This window comes from Gossypium hirsutum, chromosome D08 (assembly GCF_007990345.1).
Source record: "Gossypium hirsutum isolate 1008001.06 chromosome D08, Gossypium_hirsutum_v2.1, whole genome shotgun sequence".
Classification (NCBI taxonomy): Eukaryota; Viridiplantae; Streptophyta; class Magnoliopsida; order Malvales; family Malvaceae; genus Gossypium; species Gossypium hirsutum.
Genome location: NC_053444.1, coordinates 61,325,909 through 61,338,564, shown reverse-complemented (window position 1 = coordinate 61,338,564; position 12,656 = coordinate 61,325,909). Strand labels below are relative to the sequence as shown.

Below are 12,656 nucleotides of genomic sequence, written 5' to 3'. Positions count from 1 at the left end.
ATCTGAATTAGTTCTAATGTTACAGGGATCTCTTCTGCAGTCCAGTTATTCAAAACACTTCCAGGTTCGCAAAGACGAATGCCTGACAAATTTCTTTCCACCCTTTCTTCCGCGGATATGGCATTGATGTCCAACCTCTCAATCCTTCCTTCTGTAACCTCATCCTTCTCTTCAGGGTAGACCATTCCCCTTGAAACAAAAGTCTTAGATATATGGGGAAAGGTCATCGGTCCCCACTTGACTTCTATCCCGCACAAATGTGCTCTTCTCTTTTCCTGCTTTTTCTCCATCTCTTTCCTCCTTTCCCTCGCATTAGGCTTATATCCCAAACCATAACGGTCCTGCTTGTTAATTAGGATCGGCACTCCGACCCTTCCCTGGAGGTATTTTCCCAATCCTCTTCCAGCAATGCTCCTTTTCCCATCGTTAGCTGTAAGCTCATTAACGTAGCTTTGGATATCTTAGGCTCTGGGATTTTGCTCATCTCGATGACAAATGTGGCATTTACGAATTCCATGATCGGAATGAACATTCTATCGCTTCACTATCGGCCTCTATGTATGGCATATCATCGGTGACTGATGCAATGATGTCTTCTTCTGCATCTATAGTCACCAATCGACCCTCCATCACCAATTTTAACTTTGGTGAAGTGACGATGGTACAGCTCCTGCAGAATGGATCCAAGGCCTCCCCAATAGGCAATTGTAAGATGGTTTAATATCCATTACCAAAAAATCCACCTCGTATGTATTTGGACCAATCAATAGAGGTATCTCGATTCTTCCCATCACTTTCCTCTGAGTGCCATCAAATGCTCTCACTATATTTTGGCATGATTTCATGTGAGAACTGTCCACAGGTAACCTGTTTAATGTGGACAGGGGTAAAACATTCAGGGCCGATCCATTGTCCACGAGTACTGCCGGTAGTATACACCCCTTGCAACGGGCAGTGATGTGCAAGGCCTTGGTAGATCCCATACCACCTGGCGGATCTCATCATCGTTGAAGAAGATGAAATTATCGCATTTATATTGTTAACCAGGCGATCCAATTTGTTCACTGAGATATCTTTAGCGACATAGGTCTCATTTAGCACTTTTACCAACGCATTACGATGTATCTCTGAACTTAGAAGTAACTCGAGCACTGAGATGCGAGCGGGTTGCTTATGCAATTGTTCCACCACGCTATACTCGCTATGCTTCAAGAATTTTAGGAATTCTCTAGCCTCATTTTCGGTCACCGGTGTGTTAATTTGCGGTTCATTCCGGTCGTCTTCGTTTTATTTTGTTCAACCGCCAAGGCTTTTCCTTTTATAGGTTCCCTTTTTGTATTTCCCAGGTCGTAACGTTTTCCACTACGCGTATAGAACCTGCGTCATTACCCTCTTCTGAAGCATTTATCGGGTTCTCCTCTCCCGTGATCATCACATTGCAGTCGTAATTCCAAGGAACCTTTTTGCTATCCTTGTAAGGAAGGCTACAGGTTTTGGATTATGACCCTTGGCGCCAGTTGTATTCAGATCCTGTACTCGTTGGCCTTGAAAATCACCACTGGGTGATTTGGGCCTTCCCTTAGACCCCTCCTCCGAGGCATAAACTTCTCCATTTTCAAGTCCTTTGATCTCTTCATAAATTCTAGCTCTTTGTTGTCCATCAGATTTTGCACCAAGGCCTTGAATTCAGTGCAGTTTCGAATGTCATGGTCTTCTTTAGCATGAAACTCGCAGTACGTCTTCGTTCCTTCGGGCCTTTCTTTTGAATCTTGTTTGATGAGACCTCCTTCTATCATTTGTCTCCAGACCCAACTCAATGGGGTTTTTATCTCTGCAATGTCGGTTTTGATTCTCTTTTTCTCACCTTCGATTATTGCGTTTACCCCTTTATCAGCATGATTGGGTAACGGATTCGCTGCTACGTTGGGTCCTAATGGGTCGTCAAACTTCACAATCCCATCTTAATGAACCTTTCCACGCCTTTTTAACCAGTACAGTTCTCATTGAGTGTCCTGGTATCCTGCATGTATTCACATTGGGCGTTCGTGTCTACATTTGGGATATGGAGGTTGCATGGGCTCGAGATAAATGGAGATACTATGTGTGCATCAATAATTTCTGATACAGTTCCCCGTATGTTATTGGAATGGGCGTGAACTGAAGTCTCTCTGTGTTAGTCCTTGTGTTGGCCTTGTGTTGGGTTCCTGCCTCGAGGGGGCTTGGTGACTAGTGGTTATCATTTTTGGAGGGCCAACGGTATCGGTTTGAATGGCTCTTGCTATATGTGCTTACGTTGTTTACTTCGCCTCCTTTTTCCTTGGGGCTGGTCTTTTGAGCTTTCTCCCGTGTCGATTTTACCGCTCCTTACCGCGTTCTCATCATTTCACCGGACATTACCATATCCGAGAAGCTCTTGGTAGCACTCCCCAACATGTGGTTGATGAACGGGGCTTTCAAGTGTTGATAAACAACATGGTGACCTCTTTTTCCAAAAGGGGTGGCTGGACTTGTGTTGCCACTTCTCTCCATCGTTGGGCGTACTGCCTGAAATTCTCGCTAGGCTTTTTCTCCATGTTTTGTAACGTAATTCGATCGGGTGTTATATCCGTTACATGACTGTATTGCTTCATAAAGCTTGCGCCAAGTCTCTCCATGAACTAACTTTAGCACGACTCAGTTGATTGTACCATTTGGCTGCAGATCCGATCAAACTGTCCTGGAAGCAGTGGATTAACAGCTGATCGTTGTTGACGTATCCTGTCATTCTTCGACAGAACATAGTTATATGAGCTTCAGGACAACTAGTCCCATTATATTTTTCGAATTCCGGCATTTTGAACTTAGGTGGGAGTACTAAATCGGGGACCAAACTCAGATCCTTGGCGTCAACCCCGCGATGATAGTCGATGTTCTCCATGACTCTAATTTTTCCTCTAACCATCTACATCGGTCCTCCAGCTGTTTTGGCAGGTTCATTCTTGTTTTTTCTGTTTCTACCACGTCATCGAGGTCTGGGACCACAGGATTAGTGGGATTATCCCCGGGATTAGAACCCGAGCCCATTTGAAAATGCACTGGTACCGAGGCACTAGCCAGACATTGAGGTCTAACGGTAACCGGTATCCTCTGTGGGTACACCTCTGGTTGTGCTTGGATGTTAGTTGGGGTAAAACCTGGAGGATAAACAGGGTCATCGTGATCCTCCCCAGCATCAACTACGGGGTCTTTCCTTTGTTATTCCCTCCAGCCAATAACTGCTTTAATTGGTTCATCACAGTGTTCTGGGATTCTAACATGTCCTGCTGGATTTTTTCCAGTCGTTCATGCATCTGATCTTGCATCTCTCGTTGCAACTGTTCCAATCTTTCCATCCTTTGATCCATTACTTTTGTTTGGCGACGAGTACCGTAGTGATATTTGATTAGATTTTTGTTGGTTTCCAGGGTAACTGTCATAATTTAATTTTATTAGGGTCATTTTATGAAACTTACTGCATATGATGTAATGCAAATGTATGAAATGAATGCAAAAAGAGGCATTGATTCGAATTCAATTTCATTAGAAAACTCAACTAGAAAGCAAATTTCTTTACATAAAATAAATTACATATACGACTTCGCCTTTATACCCAAGGCCTTAACCTTCCTAAGAAGCCAAGCTAAATCTCGACCTCGGCTTGATTCTGACTCATATTTTAAACTCAATACATCGGCCTGAACTGCTAATGTTTGCAGATGATCAGCCACTTCCCGCACTTGAGTCACAGCTTCGCCCATAACGTAATCTCTGTCTCTAATCTGCCTTTGAGAATGATAGAATTGCTCTTGCCATTGATCATTACTCCTCTCAAGAAGCTCCATTCGTAACTCAGAATTGTGTAATGCGTCCTCAAGCTCCTCTACCTTTTCCTTCAGTTCTTCGATCTTATTTAAGCTTGCTCTTAATTCGATCATGGAGTTGCGACTACGGTACGAGTGAAGTGACTTTTCTAGCTCTGTCACCTTGGCCTTTAATCCTGCCTTCTCATTTCGGCACTCTAACAAACTCCTTTCCAAAGCATTTTCTCGAGCTCGAACATCTTGAAATTTCTTTTCCCACTGATCGGCCCTATTCTTTTCCTCATTGATCTCTTGTCGCCACTGCTCTGACGTTTTGCCCAGACCGACAGTTCTCATCGACAATCGCAGCTTCTTGTAATCTGTTTTTAGACTATCCAAATCCTCTTCAGCTTTGTTCTTTCCCTTCCTTAATTTCTCGGCTTCTAGCTTGTGGATATCAATGTCTAATCCCAAATGCACTTTTTCTTCTTCTAACTGTTCTATCCTTTTTCCCAACTCAGAATTCCTTTTCTCAAAGTCTCGTTTGATGATCTCTAATTCTGACGGAACTACTTGTAGATGCTCTTCTATAGACTGAACGCAATCTTCCCTCGGTTTAGGGATGTTGTCATTGACTCTTTTACTCCACCACCCATAATATTCTGAAGTTGCCATCGCTCCTATGGTAAATTTTTTCATTCGGTGAACCTGTTTCCAGGCGTTAGATATTTCTCGAGTTTTTCTCTTGTAGTTTTCATCTTTATAAGAAAACTCACATTGAGCCAACCCTTGTGTTGCTGGTATGAACTGTCTCGATCTATATTGTCTTAATACGAGTAAAGGGGCATAACCGGTAGCTCCCCAAATTCCGAGTAAAGGGACCCAGTCAAAATCACCACATCGATACAGGATCTTGTCGGGTACCATCCAAGGAGCTTTCCATTCAACGTCATCCTCCTGAAGATTTTGGAGAATCGTCATCCACTTCTCTTCCGTGATGTCGTCTCGTCTTGGTGTAGCAACTTGTTCCTTCAATGGGGAATAGTCTTCTGAGAAGACTCGATAGGAGACATTTTCCACCTTCCAAAAGTGACTATGGAACCACACCAATAGTAGCTGTGCGCATCCGATGAACCTTCCCTCCCCTGCTCTTCGACATGCGCTTAGAGATCTGAAGGTTTCTGCTAAGATTGCCGGGATGGGCGTGACTCCTTTACTAAGCCGATCGAACAAATCAGAGACGGCCTCATCTACATGCCCTAAAGCTCTAGGGAAAATTACCAAACCATAGATACCTAGAGCGAAGACATCCACTCTTTTTTTCACATCGGGGTGTGCTAATACTAAATCTCGCAAGCTTTTCCAAGGAACACATTTACTGTCTCCCTTCTGTTGGATCCGGGCAGCGACCCATTGTTCGCTCATCCCTGTAATGCTCATCAATTTTTTTAATAATGTTGGGACACTAGCAGCTCTAGAATAGGCTTTGTCAATTTGAATCTTTGGACACCGAAGCAAGGTCGTATATTCTTCCACGGTGGGCACCAAGTCCACTTTTCCAAAAGTGAAACAACTGTAAGCAGGATTCCAAAACTGGGCTAGGGCTCGGAATAAATGCTTGTCCACTTTGACATCAAGTAGGTGAGGCAAGTCCCCGTAATCACAGTAAAACATCTGCTTGGTCCCGTCGTCCCATTGATCCCATACTTCCTTCATTTCTCGCAGATCATTTTGGACTACGCTGATACGGGTGAAGTCCCATAACTCTGATACGTACCCTTCTGCAAGACTATCGCCCTTCTCTTTCCACATCGTCTCAGCCCATAATCGTACAGCTGCATTGTCTTCTACTTTATCAAGAAACCTTTTTTCCATGATAAGCTTTCTATCTATACTGAACGTGAATCGACACCTCTTTTGAAATGAAAATGCCATGCAATTACAAATAAAGCAAATTAGATCTAGGATTTAAAATAAACAATAATAAATAAAGCATCTATTCGGTAAGCACTAGGGTCTAGAATAGCTCTATCTCGGTGGGTTCTTATGGCTCGCTATGTGTGGTTTGGTTCTAAAGTGAGGGTACCTGAACCAGCAGATTCCTCGATCCTCACCCATTATAGGCTCATATGGACCGAGTTCAGTTCAGGGGAATACATTTCCCTATGGCCATGCGGAGATGAAAATCTCACGAAGACATAGGTACGGATGTATCCCGGAAGCGATTCACTATCCCATGCGGAGGTGAAAACCTCACGAAGGCGTAGTTTCTCACTCCCACTTAAAAGGGTATGACCAGCGGTCATGCAATGCAATGTGCGGGGGTATAAAATAAAATACAGAACACGATAAAATATAACTCAAAACAAAAGAGATGCAATGAGAGGATCGTAAATTTAAATCGAATTTTTAACTTTCGACAAAAAGACAAGAAATAATCAACACGTGGCTTGACTCTCTTATTCGTCCCCAGTGGAGTCGCCAAGCTGTTGACACCATTTTTTTGATGAAAACGGGGTCGACTTGGATTTAAAAAAAAATGAAAACGGGAGTCGCCACCAATCCTTTTTTGACGAGGTGTGATCGGGTCACCTCAAAAAGTGGTTGTTTTTAATAAATGATTTAATTTTATTAAAACAACGATTTTGGTCTACGAAATTCAGAAAGATGAGTTCGGGAGCCGGTTACGCACAAGGAAGGATTAGCACCCTCGATACGCCCAAAATTGGTACCTAGTTGATTAATTAGTGTCTTAGTGTCGAAAATTGAAAATTTGGAGAGCTTTTAAAATGCGATCCTTAAAAGAAAATCTGATACCATGAATTGAAACATAAGATTCTCTTGTTCCGAAGGAATATCACATCCAGCACGTTAGGACACGATACTCTAACCATCGAAACCAAGATCACCTTATAGTTTAATGAAACCATACTTTGAAGCTTTAAGAGGATATTTGGCTATTTAGTCAAACGAGAAATCGAAACCCAGCACGTTAGGGCACGTTTTCTCGAGTTCCCAAACGCGAAATATTGCCTTATTTAGAAAAATTTTCCTTTTGGTGTTTAGTGTCAATACTTGACAAAACAATAACGAATGCGACAAGGTGAGCAAAGTAAAATGAGTAATAACAATGCAGTAGGCAAAATGAAATGACGAGGCGATTACATAAACAAAGCATGCAAATAAATAAATAGAACTAACATTGTAGAAAAAGCACAAGTGTTCATGGATAAATAAGCAAACACCAAATAACAATGATGACAATAAACACAATTATGTAAAATGTATATATGCATGTATAATTTTAAAACCATAAAATAAGAAATATATAAATTACAGAATATGAAAACATAGATAAGTATGTACACATATATGAAATCGGTAAATACTATAAAAAATGTAAATGTGTATTTATATATTTACAAATCATGATAATATAAAATATATGTATGGGAATTATAAAATATGTGAAATATACAAAAAGCATTTTTAAGAGTATAAAATATATAAGTATGTATATGATGTAAAATATGCATAAATATATGTAAGTGTATAAAAATTATGAAGTGTGAAAATATGTTTAAGTAGGTATAAGTACGTATATCTACGTATATATGTAAAAAATATAATATTAAAAGGGGGTATATATATACGTAATATATATAAATACATATATAATATAATGTTAAAATATTCACATAATATACATAATGATAATGTTGAAAACATCTATTAATAATAAATATATACTTATATGTATTAAAGATATATTCATAAATATAAAAACATATACTAATAATCACAATAGTAAAGATAAAAATGTATATGGAACATAATGCGAAAATATATAAATGTTGTGATATCTAAAACATATACATGAAAATGAAAGAAATGTATGACGAATAATGCAAAGATATTTGTATGAGATAATGGGAAACATACGAATAGCACGATATTTACAAGTGTATGCTTAATATAATTATTAAAAATGATATAAGTAAATGGATACATGAAAATAATGCCATATACACAAAAATACCTATATATATATATGTGATGAAATATGTGAACAAATATTAATAATAATGAATATAATATATGTATATAATAATAGAAACGAAACAAAATATATATATTTAACTATAATACAATAATAATAAAACAACAGTGATAATAATATTGTATATAACAATTAATATTTAAAATTGAATTAAACAGCAAAAATATTATGAAATTTAAGGTAAAAAAAAATAGATGAAAAAGGGATGAGATTGGATTAAAAACCAAATCTCTGGGGCGGATTTTGAAAGAAATTAAAGGAGAATGGTCTTATTAGAACGCGCGTTAAACTATGGGGGATCAAATAAGTAATTTATCCAAACACTTGAAACGACGCCGTTGGAAGGGGGACTAAATCGCAAAGTGTAACGGATTTCGGGGTCAATTTATAAACAACGAATAACTTAATTGCGAAAAATAAAAAATGCGGAAGGGCCAATTGCGCAAATAGCCCTTCCGCTCAAAAACACGCGGATCCTGCCCTGGTGCGGGTCGGGTCGACCCGCCCCACGTCCGAAACGACGTCGTTTTATCATTAAACAGGGGGGGTCAAAACGGTGCGTTTTGACCCCCTATAAAAGTCAAAAAATTTTCAAAAAATCATTTGTAAGGCTGAGGGAGAAAAAAAAAAGAAAAGGGAGAGAGGAGAGGGGAGCCCGGAGCGATTTCCGGCGAAGGGGGGTCACCGGACGGCCGCCGGAGGCTCGCCGGCGCCGGCGCCGGCCACCGCACGCGGTGGCCGGAAAGGTAAAATTTTATTTTTTTTTGCTGTTTCCTTTTTATAAACCTATGCTATGTAAAAAAAAATCTAATAGATGAGTTTTTGGAATAAAAAAAGGACCTTAGATCTCGGCCTTTTCTGTTTTTGGTCTTTCTTACTTCGATCTGCTTTTATTACTTGTATTCTTAAGCAATACTACAATTGAAAAATGAAAGGAAAAACTCCCGAAGAGAGAAAAAAAAGAAAAAAAGATCCCTCTGCTGTTCTTGATTTTGGCTTTTTAAAGCCGATTCATTTCTCTTGTTTTTCGTTTCTGTTTTGTTTATTCTTTGCCCCCATTCCTCGCATGCTGCTTTTGCTGTTGTCTCTGTCTCTGTTGCAGGTCGTGGGCGCGGTGGACGAGGGGGGTAAGGGGCCACCATAGTGGAGCAGGGTATGGGCAACGGCGCCAGAAACCTTAGGGTTTCTGGCTTTCCAAAAAAAAAATTGGAGACTTGGGCTTATCGGGCTAGGCTATTTCGGGCTGGTGTTGGTTTGCTGGTATGGGCCCGGGCAAAATGGGCTTGTACAATAATCATGTATTCTTAGTTTTGGTCAATTGTTCGTGATGAAATTCTCTTTGAAACTTTGAACTGTACATTGTGATATGTGTGTTCTATGTTGAGTTTCAGTATACATTGAGTTTTATAGCTCACCCCTTTGTTTTATTTCTGACGTTTCAGGTAATTAGTAAAGTTTAGCATCGGACGGGGTGCGGGAGCTCGGATTGAATTTTTGATCAAGTAAATAAATCTGTTTATGATTAGTTTATTTTTTATCTTTTGGTTAGTAAATTTTTTATGAATTTGTTTTGTGGTTTCTACTCATTTTTGTCAGATTTTGGTATTTTTAACGTAAAACGAAGGTAACGCATGATTTATGAGATTAGAAATTGGGTTTCAAAATTAAATTCGGTAAAAAGAAAAATTTGCTGCTACAGGACTTGGTGGTTTTACTATGAAATAGAAGTTTTCAAGTACAAGTTTTTCTAAAATATGTAAGAGCTTTGCCATATTTATATTTTCGAAACTCACACTGAAATTAGAAGTTTCCAAATGACATCAGGTTAAGAGTTTTCTATAAAATAAATAAGTTTTGTGCGTAATTTTCAAAATAACATATAATTGTTTTGCCAAAAGTTAATATTTTTAGAATTTACAATTTATAAAGCTGGGATTCAAACTTTTGGGTTTTTACACAAATTAATGTAATTTCTCTAAATTCGACTATAATGTTTAAGCCGGATTTGAAGTGTTACAAGTAATTTAAAATTTTATAAATAATAAAATATCTAAATAAAATTTTTTTCATTTTAGAGGAGGCGGGGCCCTTATCAGCCCCCTTGGCTTCACCACTATGGAACACCTACCACTGCATAAGCTTCACTTTGGTTGGAGCATGGCTCTTCTCTTTAGCTTTCTTGCTATTTTTTTATTTTTATTTTTGGTTCTCTCCTAAGCTTAGCCTTCTTGTACATGAGTAAGATGCCATTTTCACCTGCTTTTCGACAGGTTGAATCTCATTGGGTTTGGACTCATCGCACTGACTCGGTTTTGTCTGGCGGTTGATCTTCCTTTGATGGTTGCGGTTGGTTTCCACAATGACTCTAACATTGCTTTCACTTTTAAGGTCTTGCCACATGTTCTCTTTACTGGAGAAGTGCATGTTGTTGATGATATGGTTAACTAGCCTTGATCATCTTAGTCGCCCTCTTACTCTTCTCCTCCAATCACAATGCCAATAGGGTGTATGGCGACTAGGGTTTGTGTTGCTTGGGATTGAGTTTTTCTTTCCTCATTTGTTACATCTTCTTGAGCTTTCTAAGCTCTTTTTTTTACTATACTATCCTTTATGGATGGGGATGTTTCCCATGAACAAAAAACATAATGTCAAATTTATCCCATTTTTTGTCAATTTGATCTTCATTCTTTCTTTTTTAGTTAAATATGACCCTCAACCTTTTTATAAAAAAAAAGTCAAATTTAACCATCAACTTTTTAAAAAAGAGTCGAATTGATGTTTTTAACGGAAATACTGACTAAAATGTTTAATTTTTAAATATGAAAACTCACACGGTAATTCACATGTACTTTATGTCAAATTTTGAATTTTATGAACTTTTTTTTTATTTTTTTGAATTAGTATTTTTACAATTTCATATTTTTTAAATCCATGTTATTATGAATTGCATGCGGATTATCACACGAGTTGTCACGCCAACATTATTAAAAAAATCATTGTTTTAGTTATTTTTGTTAAAGAAAATAAGTTAAATTATTTTTGAAAGGTAATGGTAAATTTAGATAAAAAATAAATATACACATTAAAAGCTAAACTATTGCCAAACATTGCTTTACTAGCTTGTATTATCTGTTTGTTTTATTAATTGAAACCAATTAAAGTATTGGTGGGTACAGGTCATGGAGATGTTCCACAAAGGGGAAATTTACTTGAAGGAGGTATATTGTGGAAATTTTAGATACATAGAAATAAAATAATTTAATTGGAAGAGGAGTACACAAATCAAGTTCTAAAAGTAGACTTGGAATGGATGGAATCAAGACCGGGATATAAGGAGCGAGTTTCAAATTTTAATCAAAAGAAAGAAGGCATCATGACAATCATGCTTGTTCTAGGTAAATGACAAGTTGTTGGGCAAAATCATGACAATCATATTTGTTTCAATGATCAAATATGACAATAATATTCATATTCAAATGAAGAGTTTTCAATGATCAAATATGAGATTCACTTAATTTTCATAGATGTTCCTAAGTTAAAAAAGTGTTGCTGTAATACTAACCAACAACATGATTTCCAATTAAATTATAGTATAAATTCTTATTTTTGGAAATTGTTTTCCATATATAAGAGTAAATTATATGGTTGGTCACCCAATTTTAATAAATTTTTATTTGGGTATCAAAAATAAAAAGTTTTGCGATATAGGCATTATCGTTATATACTTCATCATTTTAGTCACTATTGTTACCTATTTTTATCATGTTAGTCATTTATCATTAATTTTCCATTATATATTCTCATTTTAGTCAACTAACTTTAGTAAGCTTTCATTTTGGTCACTCATTTTTATTTTTAGAATTAATTTTAAAATTTACTAAAGTTTGATGATTAAAATGAGTTTATGTAATGGAAAATTAACACGGGTGGCTAAATGATAAAAGTATGTAACAACAATGATTAAAATGACAAAAGTATAAAACCACAGTGTTGATATTGCAAACTTTTTTTTTTTATTTCTGATGCCCAAAATGAAAATTAATGGAAGTTGAGTGAATAATTCTAGTTTACCTTGCATTAAATATCTTGTTTTTGTTTCTATCCAATGTTTTCTTTTCGTTTTCATAAATACTCTGTTTTCCTCTTCATTTGATCATCCAAATAGGTCAATCTATTTCCTTTTAACCTCTAATTTAATTGTTGTTTTTTTAGCATATATTCCCCAGTAACCAGCCTTTCTTACTTATTCACTTTTTTTATAATATAATTTTCTTGTCCATAGTTTTGTTTTTATACCCATATATATAGAAATACTAACAGTGTAGATCGATCGTTTTAGGCTTTTAGCCATCTGGGTATCTTTGTTTTAATCCCAAAAAAGAAAAAGAAAAAAAAAACTCTTTTTAAGTTTACAGTGTAGATGAATTGTTGCATACGAGTTCGAAGTGTATTTAGATTAGTATTTTTGTTGGTGGCTTATATGAGATCGTATGTATTGTATAGTTTATATTTACTTATTTGCTTCTATATGTAATCATGTATGCACATAGCTACATAGTTTACTGCTGCTGGCAGCTTGAATGGTGATTATGAGATGCTAACTTTGGGAGGTGTATTGTTTTTTAAGTCATTTTGTGACTGTTTGCTAATTTGGCAGCTTCAGTCTAAAAGTAGTGTTCTTTATCATAGAATAAACAATTCCTTGAATTATTTTTTCTTGGTACTATGCTTGTCTAGCTGAAAATTTATTTTATTTTTATTTTGGTTAAGGGCACCTG

At 37.1% G+C, this 12,656-nt stretch overlaps 1 long non-coding RNA gene across 1 annotated transcript in view; it reads left to right on the top strand.

Moving 5' to 3' along the window:
• The window catches only part of LOC121219907 (uncharacterized), a 12,460-nt gene extending 1,909 nt beyond the window's left edge, over positions 1 to 10,551 (top strand). Inside the window, exons 2-3 of the long non-coding RNA XR_005916975.1 lie at positions 9,321 to 9,380; positions 10,149 to 10,551. This is a non-coding gene — a long non-coding RNA (uncharacterized lncRNA). The remainder of the gene's footprint in view (positions 1 to 9,320; positions 9,381 to 10,148) is intronic.
• Positions 10,552 to 12,656: the final 2,105 nt, after the last annotated feature.